Source organism: Perca fluviatilis, chromosome 18, assembly GCF_010015445.1.
Source record: "Perca fluviatilis chromosome 18, GENO_Pfluv_1.0, whole genome shotgun sequence".
Classification (NCBI taxonomy): Eukaryota; Metazoa; Chordata; class Actinopteri; order Perciformes; family Percidae; genus Perca; species Perca fluviatilis.
In genome coordinates, this window is record NC_053129.1 from 34855573 (window position 1) to 34876145 (window position 20573).

Genomic DNA, 20573 nt, shown 5'->3' on the forward strand with positions numbered 1-20573 from the left:
TAGGACCCCAGGAAGAATAGCTTTTTAGCTGATGCTGAAGCTAATGGGGATCCAAATAAAACAAACAAACAAAAACCCATTTTATAAAGCTTTTGAGACTTTGGCTCCCCGACTAAGAGGAATTACCGTATAGTACAGGAGAAGCTCACAGGCAGTTTGGACTTACATTAGCTGTTTAGGTTTAATGACTAATGTTAACTAGCATGCTAGTGATCAGTAATTAGCCTGTGCCTATGTTATCTCCTTACATATACCTACGCTCTCCGTCTCTGTAAGATTGGGAATGATTGAGATTTCTCTCGGCACAGCTACCAGAAGACTTCACACTTTCAGACAGGTTGCTCACGTCACATTAGGCTCGTTGGAGATGAAGTGCGCCTCGCCTGTAAAGTAGACGAGAGCAGGCGGCAGCAGCGGGGGCGGTGACAAAAGTCCGCTCTCAAATCCGACAGTTTTCCAGCTGACTCCAGCAGCCTTCAGGCTGAACAGGAAGTGACACAAACACTGTGGTCCGTTCGGATCCGATTCCGATTTAATAAAATTATATCAGATCCATATATCTGCTCCTACACAGTCTCCAGCTGGTTTTATTATGACAGAGTAGCTGTCAAAATTCTCTACATGCGATCTGTTGCTGATTTTAATCACCAACAGACTGTAGGTGATCCGTAATCTGAACAGATTTAGTCTCTCTGACTTTTAAACGTAACTATCAGCCTCACAACATGTGTTCTGTACAGAATAAGCTTTTAAATCAGACAAATAGCAGTTAAAATCTCTCCAATTCAAAATCAATAAAAAGTTTATATAAAACGTCATCATGTTGAGTCGATTCTGAACCAATCAGCTGTTCGATCAGCTGAGAGGCCGGCGTTTCCCAGCATGCCCTGGGTCCACCTGCGTCCGCCTGCGCTACCTGCGTCTCAGAACTGCGGCCGCCTTGGTCTCGTGAGATTATCGTTGCCCACGTGTGCATGACGTCAGAGCAATTCGGGATCAAGTCGGACACAAATCTAACCGGCATGCATTGGGCGCCGATCGCCGGTGATCGATTCTGCGCAGATCTGGCTCATCTCCAACGAGCCTATTCTCTCAGTTGGAGGCTGCGCAGTAAAGCTGGCCATCACCGGAAAAGAGCTTCTAATAGCCTTCACTGGTCTCCGTCCAGAGACACGGGGTCTATTGGTCCATTATATACTGTCTATGACCCCACCCTCGTGTGTGTGTGTGTGTGTGTGTGTGTGTGTGTGTGTGTAGATTGCATTATCGGAATGGAGGCGAGGGACTCCGCCCAGCGGAAGAGAAATAGTCTGAGGGAAAGGATAGATCTGAAAAGGAAGAAAAGAGCAGCTTCGTCTCTGCCAGGGTTTCCTCGACACATGAAGGAGGAAAGAGTCTGTAAATAAACCCGAAGTGAGTCCAGCAGGTGAGATCCATAGCGTCCCCTAAAACACATTTTGGTTTGGGATAAAGTTCCTTTAACCCTTGTGTTGTCTTCGGGTCAAATACAGTGGCGGTGCGGGGCAAATGTGACCGAGGAAGCAGTGAGCTTAGTACGTATGCTTGCTCCATCGTATGTCTGACAAATGAGCTTAGTTTCAGGATTGTAGTTGGTAGTGCCCGCATCACCACAGCAGTTATGGCTTCAGCATCTCGTTCAAGGCTGACGTCACAGAAACCAAGAAACCGCCCACATATCATTCCCTTTTCATTTACGTAGCGGATAATGACAATTGTCTTGTCAATTGGCACTTGCATTATATGTCTGTGTTTATTTCTTTATCTATTTCTTCCTGAATAACATGAGCAGCGCTCTCTATTATGTCATTCTGAACTGTCTTTGACACACCCGTAAATGTTGTAGCTGATGCTAGGCGGGTCCAGGTACCGTTCGTTCATTTGTTTTTGCTGTCACATATGAAAACGAGAAAACAACTCCTTTTTCCGTTTTTCCGTTTTTTTAGAAAAACGAAAAAACAAAATTATGACTTGATTTTTGGTTTTCCCGTTCTTGCGCGGAAATCAGAAAAACCACTTGATATTCCGATTTTCCCCTGTGGGTGGGTGGTGAAATCGATGATTGGCAGGATATATTCATTGTTTTCAAATTAAGAGTTTTCCAAACTTAGTATTTTATTTTAGAAAATTAATAGTCTATATGTAAAATTAATGGTCTATATGCATGCTTTTTGTCACCCAATTATTTGGCTTAACTGACAGAAAAAATCTGTTGAAATAGCCTAAATGTAAACATGTTCACGCATTGACAGACAAAAGGCACAATCTATTTTTGTAGGATAGATGGATAGATAGATAGATAGATAGATAGATAGATAGATAGATAGATAGATAGATAGATAGATAGATACTTTATCGATCCCCAAGGGGAAATTCAAGGTTCCAGTAGCTTAAAGACATCACACACAACATACACATACATCACAAACAGGATCATAAAAAAAGCAACTCCACATTAATAGCATGGACAATGATATAAAAAAACTAAATAAATAAAAAAAATTATAATACTAAATAAATAAAAAAATCCACATGACTGTACTAAGGGATGTATAAGCATGAGACGCTTGCAGTGACAGGGCAGGGACTGACCCTGTGATTCAGTATGAGAGTGTGTGTCATGGTGGTAGTGCAAATAGGTCCAGTAGTGCAAGGATAAAGTCTAGAGACCAGCATTAAATATGGACAATATAAGAGATCAAAAGTCAATATTAGAGGTTTGAAGTATTAGGGTTACTGCCATTTTTCATGTATTAAGTTATGTTAGACCTCAGTCCAGGCTGGTGGGAGGAGGGAGGGAGGGATTGTGCATATATGGGCTAATATAGCCAGTAAACGGTGTAAACAGTAAACAGTGGGCCAGTGGACAGTCAGTCAGTCCCTGCCCTATCACTGCAAGCGTCTCATGCTTATACATCCCTTAGTACATTCATGTGAATTTTTCATTGGATTTTTTTAATTTATTTAGTATTTTTTATTTCATTGTCCATGCTATTAATGTGGAGTTGCTTTTTTTATGATCCTGTTTGTGATGTATGTGTATGTTGTGTGTGATGTCTTTAAGCTACTGGAACCTTGAATTTCCCCTTGGGGATCGATAAAGTATCTATCTATCTATCTATCTATCTATCTATCTATCTATCTATCTATCTATCTATCTATTTTTGACTGGGAACAAAAAATTGGTTAACATGACTTTGAACACAACAGGATTAAACGATGAGATGGGTCTTCCCCTCTCCTACAAAAACAGATTGTGCCTTTTGTCTGTCAATGCGTGAACATGTTTACATTTAGGCTATTTCAATAGATTTGTTCAGTCAGTTAAGCCAAATAATTGGTTGACAAAAAGCATGCATATAGACTATTAATTTTACAGGCTAACAAATACAGTGTGGGTAAACTCTTAATTTGAAAAACAATGAATGCATATCCTGCCAATCAGATTTAGCACCACCCACAGGGGAAAATCGGAATATCAAGTGGTTTTTCTGATTTCTGTGCAAGAACGGGAAAACCAAAAATCAAGTCATAATTTTGTTTTTTCGTTTTTCTAAAAAAACGGAAAAACGGAAAAAGAAGTTGTTTTCTCGTTTTTTCAATTTCATATGTGACAGCAAAAACAAATGAACGAACGGTACCCTGACCTATGCGCCCTGCTAGCGTTGTGTCAAACTCGGCGACAGCTTGCACCAGAGCCGCGGGAACATATTTTGAATTGGGGGTGCTGACAAAGATTTCAGCCTAAGTCAACCACCACACACCAAACTGCAGCCATCACAATTTATTGAACTGTATAGAGATTCAATTCATATAAATATCCAAGACCGTAATTAGCCTGCCGTGGGCTACTGATCCCCAAACACCGGGAAATAATAGACCGTTATCGCTATTCAACCAAGATACATTTATTTCATACCCATACTGTCAAGATGAAGACAAAATATCTCTATTTATTAAAACAAAGGCACTTCGTGGTGTCCAAACAGTACTAAGGCTTCGCTAATAAAACTGGAACACAGGTACATGCTCCACAAGCAAAAAAACAAAAACAAGAATAAAGTCCAAAATCCAAGACAGAACAAACCAGGCACGGGTAACGCAGGATATCGGCACAAAGCTACAGCAATGGTACAGAATATGGCTACTACAAGCTCAAACACTGAGCCACAAAACACAAGGGTATAAAACACATCACTGAATTATATTAAATCAAATCAAAGTGAAGCCAGTCAGTCCTGACATAAACACTGAAATATAGAAATGCAGCCTTAAGTTTTTGTGGCACAGCAATAGCAAATTAAAGGCATAAAGATATTAGGCCTGCGTGTTAAGCTGGGTCTAATAATTTTATAACAATACGGTAGGATAATTAAAAATTGGTGTGACCTCATTCTGGTTTTCCAATACGTAGCTTTACACAAGTGTAAAAAAAAACACAATTATCTCCAATAATTCGTATAAACTTCCAGTTGAACTGTTACTGAACAGTTGATAAATCATGCCATTTACTACACGGCGGCAGCATGATAATAAACCAGCATTATTACCTTGTGTTGCAGTCATAACACTAAAAATAAATCCTCATCTCCAAAACGTCTAGCAGGAAAAGTGTAAGCCCGAGGCTGGCAGCACTGAGCTGATGTTGATGTTCCCTCTGCGGCTAGCCTGGTGCGGCTAGCTTGGTGCTGCTAGCCTGGTGCTGCTAGCCTGGTGCTGCTAGCTTGGTGCTTAGCTTGGTTTACGAGATTAGCTCCCTCGTCGTCTGTTGCTAGCAGGGTCGCTACTTCATTCAGTTACAGTTGCTGAGTTTTCTGCCTCCGGTCCTTTACGCTTTTTAGCTTGTGGTTAATCTATAAAGAAATCCAAAATGCGCTTTTGTGCCATGGCTAGCTCGCTAGCTAACTTCTGTACTGTTGACCAGCCGGGAAAGTTTCCACAACTATCTTCACCACTCAGGAATGATCGTCAGAGGCACGGCGCGCCTCGCTCGCTTCAGTTGTATCTCAAAAGCAAGTTATAGTAATTTTTAACAAGAAACTCCAGATCACCATCCATTGTGTAAACTTGCTGTTAACTGACTGTTAGCTCAGCTGACGGACGCCAGTCGGCACCGCTGCGTAGTAGCGTACTGTTACCATAGTTACGCATCTGTCTGAGGCATGCGATTGGTGAGAAGCCAGGTTCAACCTGGCTTCCCTGTTTTTTTTATTTATGATAAATTGACCATTCAATGTCGAGCTCGGTCAAATCTAGCCTCAATCTGATTGGCTGAAAATATTATTTTTTTCTCTAAGGGAGGCCAGGAAAAGCTGGCCTCCTTTGAGTATTCGTAGCGTTTTACTGGCCACTAGACAGAGCCCAGACAGGACTGCACCACGCACGCAGTGACAGAGGGGCGCTGTTTCGCTCTACCAGCTATTGAGAATGTGGAGATGACGTCACTACACAGCGCCCCGCCCCCTTCCGCCATTTTGGGAGGCTACCCGCCAGAACCGTTCATTGTGTGTATTGGTAACAGAGGAGGTTGTTGCAATTCTTCACTATTTTTAAATGCCTGGAAAACACTGCTTTGTAAAAAAAAAAAAAAAAATGCTCCAGTGTCTCACACGATTTTCATGGAAACCGTAGGAACCATGTGTTAGAGTTTTTTCGTTTCCCTACATGGAAAAAGCATGAAGGAGAGCATGTCTCTCCGATGTGACAAGGAGACGTCGGATTTCTTGGGTGGCTGCAATTAGAAGAAAGGACCTTCCTCTGGTCCAGCACAGAGGCAGCACACTGACTGGAAAGGATCCCTACAGAGATAGACCTTTTAGTTAAAGAGTAAGATCCTTTTAGTTTAACATCAAACATCCCCGAAAACACCATCACCAAACTCCACCAGACTCCATGTAAATAATCAGGACTTTTAGCGTGTATAGAGCCAGCATATCTCCACCAGACTCCATGTAAATAATCAGGACTTTTAGTGTGTATAGAGCCAGCATATCTCCACCAGACTCCATGTAAATAATCAGGACTTTTAGCGTGTATAGAGCCAGCATATCTCCACCAGACTCCATGTAAATAATCAGGACTTTTAGTGTGTATAGAGCCAGCATATCTCCACCAGACTCCATGTAAATAATCAGGACTTTTAGCGTGTATAGAGCCAGCATATCTCCACCAGACACCATGTAAATAATCAGGACTTTTAGCGTGTATAGAGCCAGCATATCTCCACCAGACTCCATGTAAATAATCAGGACTTTTAGCGTGTATAGAGCCAGCATATCTCCACCAGACTCCATGTAAATAATCAGGACTTTTAGCGTGTATAGAGCCAGATTTACCATCCTGCTCGGCCGCCCTCTCCCCATCAAGTCCTCCCGTAGCCACACCGTCACACCAGCAAGGCAAGTAGCCTAGTGTCTTAACGTTATTAGTGTCTGGCTGTCTGTAAGCAGGGGGAACCTGAATACATTTTTTTTGTCTTATTTTAATTGGCCCATCCAGTTTTCTGGAGGCCCACCTACAATCAAAATCCTGGCGATTCTAGTGCCTGCCAGGCAGGAGCAGAGTGAGTGCGGATTTCAAGTTGCGGCTTTTGTCGCTGTTTGGCTGTGACTTTGCCTGAGATTGAGTGACAAGTGTAGGCTACTCGCCCTGTTGTTTATCTGGTTGCCATGACTTGGCGAGTGATGACATCCTGTCACTGTTCCAGTTGAGGAGAGAGAGCGGATGACAGTTCGCTTGAGTTCAGTAGAGCACACGGCTCTGTAGAGTCGTGTAATTATGACTTTATATAGCCTACTCATACAGTCTATGAGCCTACTACATGTAGCTACATAGCGGAAACCCTGTTGTGCGTCTGCCCTGATACTGTGGCAGCAGAAATCAACATAGAGCAGGGGGCTTCAATGTTTTTTAGGCCAAGGACCCCTTAGCTGAAAGAGAGACAGAGTAGGGACCCCCTACTGTACATATATTGTATAAAATTGAGTTGCATGTTAAACTGGGCATGATGGATGAAAATGAATAGATATATATATTATTTATACATCATGTTTTAATGTTACACATATATGTGGAAGGCACAGTGAATTCTTAAGCCTAACTGTATGGCTACCTATATTAAGCTTATCTTCAATGTGTAAATGAAATGGTTTTCTTTTCACAAATAGGCCAAATTATCTTTCCTAATAATAGGTTGGATTCATATTATTGTATATTTTCAGCCCCCTGCACTTACTCTGAGGACCCCCTAGGGGTCACGGACCCCGTGTTGAATATCTCTGACATAGAGGAAACACTGGGTAGCTTTTGCTATTTTATTATTATTATTATTATTATTATTATTATTATTATTATAGCTACATGTTGAATCGGCTGCAGGGCTACTCTGACAGTTTTATATTTTTATAAAGATACCCATTTTATAATAGGCCTACCCATAATACTTTTATAACAGTACCCATAATAATTTGGGATATTTTTTGTTTTTTCTTTTCTTTCCTTTTATTTTTATTTTACTTTTTACACAACCTCCCAGCCCCCACTGTGAAAAACTTTGGCCTTGGCTATTTCATTATATTTTATCCAGACAATGCATAGTATTAATTATTACACACACCCACATAAAGAAATACTGAATTAAATTTAAAAAAAATTATTTGTGTACAAATTTATGTGTCATTTATCAGATCAGACTCCCCACCCAAACCCCTGCCGCCAAAATCTCACTCTGAACTCTGTTCAAAACTTGAGAGCCCTGTAACAAAAAAGTCAGTGCACTGAAAGTACCTGGATGACCCCCTAAAAACGGTCAAAAAGTTAAGTGTGGAACGATGGGGGGGCGGCTCAAGATGGCGGAGAGAGCAGACGCACTGTGAATGGCTCAGAGTAGCAAAGCCTTGAATATCAACAGAATGAACTTTTAACTCAACAACACCCTGAGATATCAGATGTAAAATTGTAGGGAACTTATTATAATAATTCAGAAGCATGTGAGTGTCCCAGAGCACCTTCTGGAATACGATATATTGCAAACCATAACATGGCTAGCACAAAAGCTAATGCTAAATCGAAGGCTCTCCAAGAACACGACTATGGCGGTCCTGAAAGGATGGAAACTAACACCAGAGGTACTAAAAACACCTTAGCATCTCCTTCTAAACCACCAGCACCACTGAAAAAGTCAAAACCAGACGACGTCGTGACTGCTGAAGCCCATGCTGACAACGTCTCTTACTCTGTGATCATGGCTGCTGTCAGCACTCTTCAAAGCATGATGCAGGACTTCAAAGCGGAGCTAAAGCAGAACACGCTGACCCTAACCAACATCGTGAAAGCTGTGGAGTTTAACTCTGCCGAGATCAAAGATTGTAAAGAACAGTGCCAAAAGTTGCACGTCGAGGTGAAACAACTGAAAGAGGAGAACACAGTTCTGGAAAAAAGAGCTGTAGAGTTGGAGCGTTATAAAAGAAGTAAATGGCTTACAGGAAGGAAAAGACGAAAACACACGACAAATCATCTCTGATATCATCGGAAAGATTGTGCCACACTGGAAGGAGAAGATGGATTTCATCCTGGATTCGGTACACCAAACTGGGGCCGAGTAACACCAACTGCCCTCGTCAGATCATCATGCAGTTCACAGGATGCCACTTCAGGGACGAACTCTGGCGGATCACCAAACTTCACCCCGTCTGCAAGGATCTCAACATCCGTTTCGCAGAAGACCTCACCAAGGAAGACAGAGAGGCGCGGAGGGCTGTATGGCCGAAAATTGAACAAACAAGGAAGTCAGGACTAAAGGCAGTGTTCCGGGGCCCTCATGCTTTCATTAATGGACAAAAGGTCTCACCATAGACATAACTATCCAGGGCTTTTGAATCCCAAAAATAAGTGAGTTTGAATGAAAACGTATTCTCAGGGTTTTGCTACTATTATCTATTCTTAATAGGAAACCTTTACTGCTGTCTTAAGTAAGTTCAGTAATCTGTTGTTGTTGATTGTTTATTCATATTTTTTGTTTGTTTTTGTTCCATGTTCAGTCTAAAAAGTAACATTCCTCTAATTTCTGTTAATGCAAGGGGTTTAAGAGACATGACCAAAAGAAAAAGTATTTTTTATTTTGTAAAGGGAAGAAGTCAAATATAATTTGTTTGCAGGAAACACATTCCAAGATTGATGATGTTATATTTTGGTGTAAACAATGGGGAGATGAAGCTTACTTTAGCCACGGTACTTCAAGGTCAGCAGGTGTTGCCATCCTCCTAAATAACTTCAAAGGTCATATTGTTTCCCACATGGCAGATGAATTTGGTCACTGGCTGATTCTTATCATAAACATAGATGGTCTGAAATTCATCTTAGTCAACATTTATGGATATAATATTAGTAGAGAAAATCGAAACCTACTTGAACAAATTAGTTTACATTTAGACAATCTCAAATGAACACACTCAACTGATAACATTATCATTGGCGGCGACCTAAACCTAGTTCATGATGATTTTTTTGATAAGTACCCTTGCAGATACGCTGCAAGTCACCCGAATGCAATATTCACGAGCTTTTGCGAAAAACAAAATTTGATTGATACTTGGAGACACTTAAATCCAGAAATATCTAAATACTCCTGGTTTAGCTCAAACCACAATTATAAATCCAGAATCGATCACTGGTTGATTGCAAATCATTTGCTAGCTTATGATATTAGCTCTGATATTTCTGCTGCACCACTAACAGATCATAGTGTTATTCTACTACAGATCAAACCCAATGGCAACAACATCCACTCACACACATATTGGAAGTTTAACTCCAGCCTGCTCAAAAATAATAACTACTGCCAAAAAATCTAATTATTAATTAAAGAAAATGCCAATTCTGAGGAGCTAACAACTGCTACCAAAAAGTGGGAATTCATAAAATATAAAATACGCCAATTTACCATCTCATACAATTAAAAAAGATAGTGAAAAACAAGAAGTAGACATTATTAATCAGTTAAATATGTACTGCAATAAACCAAACCCATCTGAAGACGATAGACAAATGATTTTAAACCTACAACCTAAACTAGATGAAATCTACAGTCATAAGGCCCAAGGGGCGTTCATTAGATCCAGATCTAAGTGGATAGAGGAGGGTGAAAAAAATTCAGCGTATTTCTGTGGTCTTGAAAAAAGAAGACAGGAAAAAAATAGCATCAGTTCTCTGATGGTTGATAATAATGAAGTCACAGATGAAAAATTGATCTCTTCAGAAATCTGGAAATTCTATAGCCAGCTCTACAGCTCTAAATTTTCGAGCGTGAACTGTCAGAATTTTTTTCAGGACATAGCAAAACATATTCCAAAAATAGAGGATGGCCTCAAACAAACATGTGACAGTCAAATACCAATTACAGAACTTGATGCAGTAATTGGTCGTCTTTCTCTTAACAAAGCCCCTGGATCAGACGGTCTCACAGGTGACTTTTCAAATATTATTGCAGATACACAGTCAGGGTTCTTAAAAGGAAGGTCAATCCACAACAATATAAGATTGGTAATGGACATCATTGAGAATAGAAACCAAATAGAGGATGATGGTTTCCTTCTTTTTTTAGACTTCTATAAAGCATTCGACTCCGTGGAGCATCCGTTTATTCTTTCGGCGCTCGAACACTTTGGATTTGGAATCAAATTTAGGAAATGGGTTGGTGGATTATATCGAGATATTAGTAGCTGTGTCCTATTACCTAGTGGTACCACCCCAAGCTTCAAGATTAATGTGGGTATTCCTCAAGGTTGCCCCATCTCACCATACCTGTTCATCTTAGCTACAGAAATGCTAGCAATCTATATTAAAAACTGTAATGATATTAAAAAACTTAATGTACTTGGCACAGACATAATAATTAGCCAACTAGCGGATGACACAACAATATTCTTAAAAGATAAATACCAAATATCAACAACTATTGCCAAAATTAAAAAATTCTCCAAAGCCTCAGGTCTAACATTAAACTTAAAAAAGTGTGAATTGCTGGCTGTACACGACACTTCACTGAAAAACATCTGTAATATCCCTATTAAATCAGAAATCAAATACCTGGGGATTTACCTCTCCAAGGACCAAAAACAAAGCCAACTTCTGAATGTAGAAAATAAAATTAAAGAATGTAAATCAAGACTAACTATATGGCTACAGAGGGACCTATCAATACTAGGTCGAATTTACCTAACTAAGATGGAGTGTTTATCAAGATGTACTTATCCAGCCTACTCCAATGCCATTCCAAACAATTTGATTAAATCTATCAACCAAATCAACCTAAACTTCATCTGGAGAAACAGACCACATTATATGAAGAAAAGCGATATGGTTAAAGACACAAAGGATGGAGGACTAAAAGTTATTGACTTTGACTGCCTTAATGGAACCTTAAAAATAAATTGGTTAAAATCTTGGATCAAACACAGAAACTCCTTTTGGTATTGTATTCCAAAGACCTTATTCAAGAAAATTGGAGGATTAGAATTTCTTCTCAGAGCGGACTTTAATGTTAACAAACTACCTATTTCATTGTCAGAGTTTCACAAACAAATACTCTTGTATTGGAAAATGTTATACGTACATAACTTCTCACCCCACGCATCTGTACTCTGGAACAATAGATATATTTTGCACCGCAACAAATCTCTATTCTTTGAGGATTGGTATGGGAGAAGCATATGGTCCATGGTCGACTTAATGGATACCAACGGACAATTTTTAAATTATGAACAGTTTTGCATCAAACATAATTTCAAACCCTTAAAATCAGACTTTACTAAATTACATAAAGCACTACCCCAAGGATTTGTCCTTCTAACAAGAAATATTTTGGCATACTATCCGATACAACCACAATTGGCCCCACTATCAATTCAAGGGTTCTCTATTCTAGATAAAAAATGTACTAACCACTTTATTAGAAATTGTTTTATTGATTATCTTTACCCTAAAATGCATAATAAAAATAATATACTACAAACATTTGATCAAGTTTCAATCACTAAACTAAGAACAATGTATCTAACACTCCCTATTTCTCCTAAAGTGAAAGAAACACATTTCAAAGTAATGAACAACATTTACCCCTGTAAAGAATTACTGAGACTTTGCTTTGGTATAGATGATAATAAATGTACATTCTGTGAAAATGATGTTGAAACTACGGACCATATGTTTTTCTCATGTAATGTGATACAGACATTTTGGTGTGATATACATACATGGGTTAAGCAACAGATGTCTTCATTCCCAACCTCTTTCTCCTGTAACGATATAACATTTGGATTGATATTGCAAAGCAAGAGTGTTGAGCTCTGTACTAATACAATTGTATGTCTAGCTAAATTCTTTATTCACAAATGTAGAATTATTTTTTTTTTAAATGAATTTAAAATGTACTTGAAATCCTTAAAAACTCTGAAAAGTCCTAAAGCACAAAACATATATGATACCCTAAAACACTTCCCAAATGAGATTAATAGCTGAACAATGACTGGAATCCCTTTTTTTTTTTTTTTCTCTTTGTTTGAATGTTTGAATGTCTCTTCTCCCTTAATAACCATCCTTACTTTTGTTACTAAGACTACATGTATATTTCCTGTTTGTATTAAGTGCTGCTCCATCTGGCTATATTTTCCTTGTATCCCACTTTGTTATAACGAGTTCTATGCAGCCATGTTTGTTTGTAAATCTTAATATTTCAGTAAAAAAAAAAAAAAAAAAGTGTGGAACGATGGACACTACGCCATTGACATATATATAATGGACCAACAGAGCCCGTTGCTCTGGTCTGAGACCAGTGAAGGATATTAGAAGCACTTTTCCGGTGATCTCTTGCTTTACTGAGCAGCCTCCAACTGAGAGAGACAACGTAGATGTGACGTGAGCAACCTGTCTGAAAGTGTGAAGTCTTCTGGTAGCTGTGCCGAGAGAAATCTCAATCATTCCCAATCTTACAGAGACGGAGAGCGTAGGTATATGTAAGGAGATAACATAGGCACAGGCTAATTACTGATCACTAACATGCTAGTTAACATTAGTCATTAAACCTAAACAGCTAATGGAAGTCCAAACTGCCTGTGAGCTTCTCCTGTACTATATGGTAATTCCTCTACTGTGTGACAGTAAGTCTCGTGGTTATGACCCAATCGTTAGCCTATTGTTATAAAAGCGTCTGCTACGGAGCCATAACGTGAGCTACAAGGTAATGGAGCCTTTTATACATTGTCGTGTTTCTTTAGAAATAAACAACGGACAAATAGAGTCTTTAAACGCTTCAGATGTAAAGTTATTCTCAGTCAAGTGACGTAAAAAACAAATGGCGGTCAGCGGAATGCTAACAGGAGTTTCGGTACACGATCCGTTCTGCAAATGCGCAAGATAATACTGTTTACGACCTGCACGATCTGTTCCACGCTAGCCTATGGCTAGCCTCCACCGGGAAGCTAACGTTAGTTTAGCTAACAGCTGATTCGGCTAACCACTAGCTGACAGCTAGATTCAGTCTAAAATAACGTTAAGTCAAACTTAATGGGAGAAGCAGCTACAGCTACATTAAGACTTTACAGTAATAACAATAAAGACCAGTGTTGAGTGATTGGATTTTAAATGAGCACAAGTAAAGTAGAGCTGACCTAACAGCTGTTATATATGTTAACGTTTATTTTTAAGTTTTATTTTGAGGGTCTTTTAAAGTTATTACATGCTTTCTCAGCTAGCGGTTAGCCCAATTAGCTGTTAGCTAAACTAACGTTAGCTTGGCTGTTGACCGGAAGCGTGGAACAGATCGTGCAGTGTCGTAAATCCTCGTACAACAGCGCATGCGCGAACATTTTGCGCATGTGCAGAACGGATCGTGTACCCATAGACATAATATAGAGTAGACGCCGCATCGAACGCTACTGCCTACTGGCGCTGACGAGCCGTAGGGCCGCCATCTTGGACCGGTCACCCACTCCACTCAGTATAATCTGTTTGGCAGGTGCAAGGAGTTGTCAGCGCATTAAATAATCATACCTCAATGAATACCGAACTGATTTTCACGCATTTTTTTTTTGCTGCAAAGATCATACACGTAGCTATGATACAAGACACATGGTTCGGCGTATTTTAATATTCATAGTGAACATAACTAATATAATATTCTGATATATGATGTAAGGTGACCAGACGTCCGAGATCCGAGAACATAATCCCCGAAAAGGAAGAAAGACGGGGACGTTTTCCAGTTTGACTATCTGACTGAAAAACCTAATGTTGTGTCTTCAAAAACAAAATGGGGACAGAGGTGTTTTTTTTCTGTATTTAGCCAGGGACAGGCAACCAAAAACGGGGACTGTCCCCTGAAATGAAATGTGATGTAGGATATGATAGGTAGCCTATTTTGCAAATCACACACTATAAATATGATAGAAAAGCAGAAACAGATACTGGCAGTAAAGTCAGACATTTTAATAAGTTTAAGAAACAATATTTGATTATATTAGAGTTCACTTGAAGCTTTAAATATTTGTCTCTCTCTGTCTCTCACACACACACACACACACACACACACACACACACACACACACACACACACACACACACACACACACACATGGGTTGCACGATATTGACAAAATGTGATATTGTGATAGCGATTATGAATATTGTGATATCGATATGAATTAAGATATTTGACAGTTTTTATTCAAACTGCACAAAACTCCCTTGAAAAGTCTGCAAACTTAATTCATATAGCAATTTTTAAAACACCGTTACAAAGTGCTTTACAGAACCCAGAGGGAAAGAGTGTGTGTGAAGTTTATCTGACAAAAGACAATCCGAGAGATAATGTACAGATAAACTTCACTATACACAATCTCAAAAACCCAGTGTGAGGCAAAGGAGAGCAAAATTTGGATTCCTGGAGACACACACACGCCATGAGGCTAGAGTTCATGAGACACAAACAAACACTTACAGCAGTATTCACATATAATGGATGTATAGTGTTTCCATTGCCAGTGCTTTCAGTTTCAGTGTTAATGTTGTCAGACTGATGACAGATACGACTTGCTACTATATGTGTAGAGTAAGGTTACGGTACAGATATAAAGCTTAAAATTAGTTCTGGGATGACAGAATTTAAGTCTTGAATTGTCATGGAACTTTATCTGTACACACACACACACACACACACACACACACACACACACACACACACACACACACACTTCATTACATTACATGTCATTTAGCTGACGCTTTTATCCAAAGTGACTTACAATTGCTATATATGTCAGAGGTCACACGCCTCTGGAGCAACTAGGGGTTAAGTGCCTTGCTCAGGGACACATTGGTTGATGTATCACAGTGGGAATCGAACCCAGATCTCCCACACCAAAGCCACGTGTCATATCCACTGCACCATCACCACCCTCACCCTATTCATTTATTTATGTCCACATGAAGAAAAATGGTATAGGGACAAAAATAATACAGATGCAGTACAATACATACACAAATTCATGGACCAGTGACACACAGCAGGTCTTCACAATATCACTTATAAGCACAATACTCAGTTCTTAAGGGTAAAGGTAAAAGTAGCACAATACTCAGTTCTTAAGGGTAAAAGTAGCACAATACTCAGTTCTTAAGGGTAAAGGTAAAAGTAGCACAATACTCAGTTCTTAAGGGTAAAGGTAAAAGTAGCACAATACTCAGTTCTTAAGGGTAAAAGTAGCACACTACTCAGTTCTTAAGGGTAGAAGTAGCACAATACTCAGTTCTTAAGGGTAAAGGTAAAAGTAGCACAATACTCAGTTCTTAAGGGTAAAAGTAGCACAATACTCAGTTCTTAAGGGTAAAGGTAAAAGTAGCACAATACTCAGTTCTTAAGGGTAGAAGTAGCACACTACTCAGTTCTTAAGGGTAGAAGTAGCACAATACTCAGTTCTTAAGGGTGAAGGTAAAAGTAGCACAATACTCAGTTCTTAAGGGTAGAAGTAGCACAATACTCAGTTCTTAAGGGTAAAGGTAAAAGTAGCACAATACTCAGTTCTTAAGGGTGAAGGTAAAAGTAGCACACTACTCAGTTCTTAAGGGTAGAAGTAGCACAATACTCAGTTCTTAAGGGTGAAGGTAAAAGTAGCACAATACTCAGTTCTTAAGGGTAGAAGTAGCACAATACTCAGTTCTTAAGGGTAAAGGTAAAAGTAGCACAATACTCAGTTCTTAAGGGTAGAAGTAGCACAATACTCAGTTCTTAAGGGTGAAGGTAAAAGTAGCACAATACTCAGTTCTTAAGGGTAGAAGTAGCACAATACTCAGTTCTTAAGGGTAAAGGTAAAAGTAGCACAATACTCAGTTCTTAAGGGTAAAGTAGCACAATACTCAGTTCTTAAGGGTAAAGGTAAAAGTAGCACAATACTCAGTTCTTAAGGGTAAAAGTAGCACAATACTCAGTTCTTAAGGGTAAAGGTAAAAGTAGCACAATACTCAGTTCTTAAGGGTAGAAGTAGCACAATACTCAGTTCTTAAGGGTAGAAGTAGCACAATACTCAGTTCTTAAGGGTAGAAGTAGCAACGTCTCCGCCATATGTGGATATAGCGCAGTACTTTGCAAACCATTATAGACTTAGTTCACTGGACCAATAACTATATAGTGATGTAGTTCACTGGACCAATAACTATATAGTGATGTAGTTCACTGGACCAGTAACTATATAGTGATGTAGTTCACTGGACCAATAACTATATAGTGATGTAGTTCACTGGACCAATAACTATATAGTGATGTAGTTCACTGGACCAATAACTATATAGTGATGTAGTTCACTGGACCAATAACTATATAGTGATGTAGTTCACTGGACCAGTAACTATATAGTGATGTAGTTCACTGGACCAATAACTATATAGTGATGTAGTTCACTGGACCAATAACTATATAGTGATGTAGGCTACTGTACATTCATGACAACAGGGAGAGGACACCTCAATGGTTTTTGACCTTATATTTTGCTGGGTGGGAATAATGATGAATATACTCTGTTCCATTCGTGTTTACAGTGTGCATGGAATTCATCACTTAATTATCTTTATAGTTTCTCGATTTTAGAGTCCAATTTCTTCAGTGTCTTTATTTTATATGTCCATACGAGGGAGCAAGGCATATAGGCCTAATATGTAGAGAAGGAAACTCGTCTGCTATAAAAAATTAAAAATTAAAAAATGTGAGGCAGATAATAGCGGACAGATTATATAGTCTAAAAATATACATTTATGAACTACTGCTCTTAACTGAATCCAGTCAATGACTCACTGTCATTTGCAAAAACAAAGTTGTACACTTTGCATTAAAAGCGAGCAGTGGAAGTTAATATAACTAAGGAAATTTATATTTTAGCCCAGAGAGAGAGGGAGGAACAGAGTGAAAGAGATATTTACGCATCATATTCTAGCGTTGTAGAACATTGATCTTCATGGTAAATTTCCTGAGTAACATTATCTTCTACTTTTAAGGCAAAGAGTACAACTGTTAATTTGTGTAAATGATTAGTAGCCTAATCCTTGAATGGTATGATTATGATGGTTTCAGTTCAGAGCAGAGGTCAGTTATTGTTTATATTTAGGCTACTTACGCATTCAGTTGGTCCGTGATCGTCTGCCTCGCTTTCTCTCGCTGTTTCATTACAGCGGCCGTGTTTATTTTCTTTTTATACAAATACTGTGTTTCACGTCATCATACTTCCACAAGAAGCTGCTGCTCACTCTGTATAAAGTATGAACAATGTTTATTCTCCATGTTAGCATCAGGAAATCTGTGATCCACCTCGCGGTCTTTTGAGGAAAGCCGTGGACGCGCATCTATCTGAATGACTTCAGCCTGGCTCGACCTAGTCGCTCCTCCTCAGCTCCTAGTCTCTCCTCCTCAGTCTGACCTAGTCTCTCCTCCTCAGCCTGACCTAGTCTCTCCTCCTCAGCTCCTAGTCTCTCCTCCTCAGTCTGACCTAGTCTCTCCTCCTCAGTCTGACCTAGTCTCTCCTTCTCAGCCTGGCTCAACCTAGTCTCTCCTCCTCAGTCTGACCTAGTCTCTCCTCCTCAGTCTGATCTAGTCTCTCCTCCTCAGCCTGGCTCGGCCTTCGTGAAACGCACCAAGCCAGGATGCACAGATTAGACTAGGTCAAAGCCTCGCTTTATCAGTTATCCTGGATTTATAAATTCTGCTTTTGTGAAACAGGCCCTTGGTGCAAGGAAGTACTAGAGTTACTACTGCAGTGCTGGAACATGCGCACACACACACACACACACACACACACACACACACACACACACACACACACACACACACACACACACACACACACACACACACGCACACACACACACGGCAGTAAATCCTTCTCTCCTCAAAGCCACTTCCCACTTCTTCCTCACATCTTTGTTCTTGGGAAACCTTCAAAATGAAACAAAGAAGATTTAGGAGAGTCTATACAGAAACATTTCAAAAGGAGGTCAAGCTTATTTTCTTCCTTCACATTTCTTAGAACTTTTCTTCAACAAAACTCCTATTTTGATGCATATGTGTTGATAATGAACCAAAGTTGCTTAATTTGTGAATAAGCTTGTTTTGCAAACCAACAGATGTTCTGTTGCCTTTATTTTAAGTAAGTGGGGTGGGTATGAGACATGAGAGGTATCTTACTTTTGTCGGGGTGAATTACATGTGAATAATACACAGTGTTGGGCAAGCTGCTTGGGAATTGTAGTGAGCTAAGCTACCAGTTACTCTGCCATGAATAAAGCTTCACTACACAGAAGCTACCAGCCAGTCACATGTAGCAAGCTAAGTAACCCAAACACAGCAGTAGGCTAGTTCACTACATAGGAAGCTACTTTAAGTTGTGCTAATTTCACATGACAAGAAAAGTGTAGCTTACGTGCCCAAGATACTTGATAAATAAAGGAGTTAGGGTACTGAAAAGTTACTTGATTCAGGAAATAGTGAAGCTACCACCAAAATACTAAGTTATAGCTAAGCTACAAGTAGGGACTGCCCAACACTGATAATACAGTCACGACGCTGAAGTTGGCATCCGATTCGCAGCTTCTGATTCGGCAGTTAAGGGGAAATTTAAGGGGAACTTAAAACTGTCCGTTTCAGCAGGGAAACACAATTTAGATTGCTGATCCTCCATTTTTTGAACCTCTGACTGTGTTGAATGAGTGTTAGTCATTAAGGTAAATTATTATTATGTCTAAAACACACTTTTAGATTTGTGAAAGCTTTATTGTCTTTATGAGGACACAATAAAGGTAGATTACACCGTTTTTTTCATATGTAGACCAGGTCCAGATCCAAAACCATAATACCTAGACTTGTCAAATCTGGACTACATTATCCCAGAGAGTGTAAGGAGTATTAAAAACATAATTTCATGGATCTGGACCTGGTCCAGTGTGGTCTATGTTTGAAAAAAAAAACAGTAAAATCTACCTTTATTGCATTTTCACAAATAATAGATAGAAAATAGAATAAAGCTTTCTGGGATAAAGACTCTCTGGGATAGTTTAGTTCAGATTTAACAAGTCTAGGTATTGAAAGTCTATGTTTGAAAAAACAAAACAGTAAAATCGACCTTTTATTGCATTTTCACGAATAGATTATAGCTTTCACAAATCTTAAACTGTGTTTTTAAGACTCCTTAGACTCTCTGGGATAGTTTAGTCCAGATTTGACAGGTATTGCGGTTTTGGATCTAGACCTGGTCAAATGTGGTCTACATATGAAAAAAACAGTAAAATCTGCCTTTATTGCATTTTCACAAATAGAATAAAGCTTTCACAAATCTAAAAGTGTGTTTTAGACATAATTAATAATTTACCTTAATGACTAACACTCATTCAATACAGTAAGAGGTTCAAAAAATGGAGGATCAGCAATCTAAATTGTGTTTCCCTGCTGAATCGGACAGTTTTAAGTTCCCAACTACCTGCCAACTTCAGCGTCATAATACAGTCTGTGCCACTTTCGCCAATGTTATACCAGTAATATTTGTTTTATTTCTACAATAGTATTCTTGTGTCCGTTGTAATCTACGTCAGTGTTATGGAATATGACTGATTAAGTTTCAGTTCATAGCCGGGTGAACACCGGCCGGTGCAGTAAACATAGCCTAGCTAGCTGGCTACGATTTCAGTACAGTAATATCAAAGATCCTTGCTCCTTCTCAATGCTCTGGTAATATTATATTCACAAAATACAAACAATAGTACGGTAATGTTAAATCTTACTTGTGAAAAGTAATCCCCCGAGCCCTGTTTTCGATGGTCCGCCGATTTGAGCAGGAATATGCTCATTGACATATATATAATATGCTGCACGGTGCTCTGAAATCTTGTTGCTTCTGTTGCTACGCAACTAAGAATACAACCAGTCCAAGATGGCGGCCGCATTTCTTGCGCCCAGCAGCCGATCCGGCGTCTACTCTATATTATGTCTATGCGTGTACCGACAAGGAGGTTGTCGGTACACGATC

At 39.3% G+C, this 20573-nt stretch overlaps 1 protein-coding gene across 2 annotated transcripts in view; it reads left to right on the plus strand.

Moving 5' to 3' along the window:
* The first annotated feature begins 1263 nt into the window (after positions 1 to 1263).
* LOC120546649 (receptor-interacting serine/threonine-protein kinase 3-like) overlaps positions 1264 to 20573 on the plus strand; it is a 38699-nt gene continuing 19389 nt past the window's right edge. For both annotated transcript variants that reach the window (XM_039781755.1, XM_039781758.1), the window contains exon 1: positions 1264 to 1426. The gene's annotated coding sequence lies outside the window, so the exon portion shown is untranslated. The remainder of the gene's footprint in view (positions 1427 to 20573) is intronic.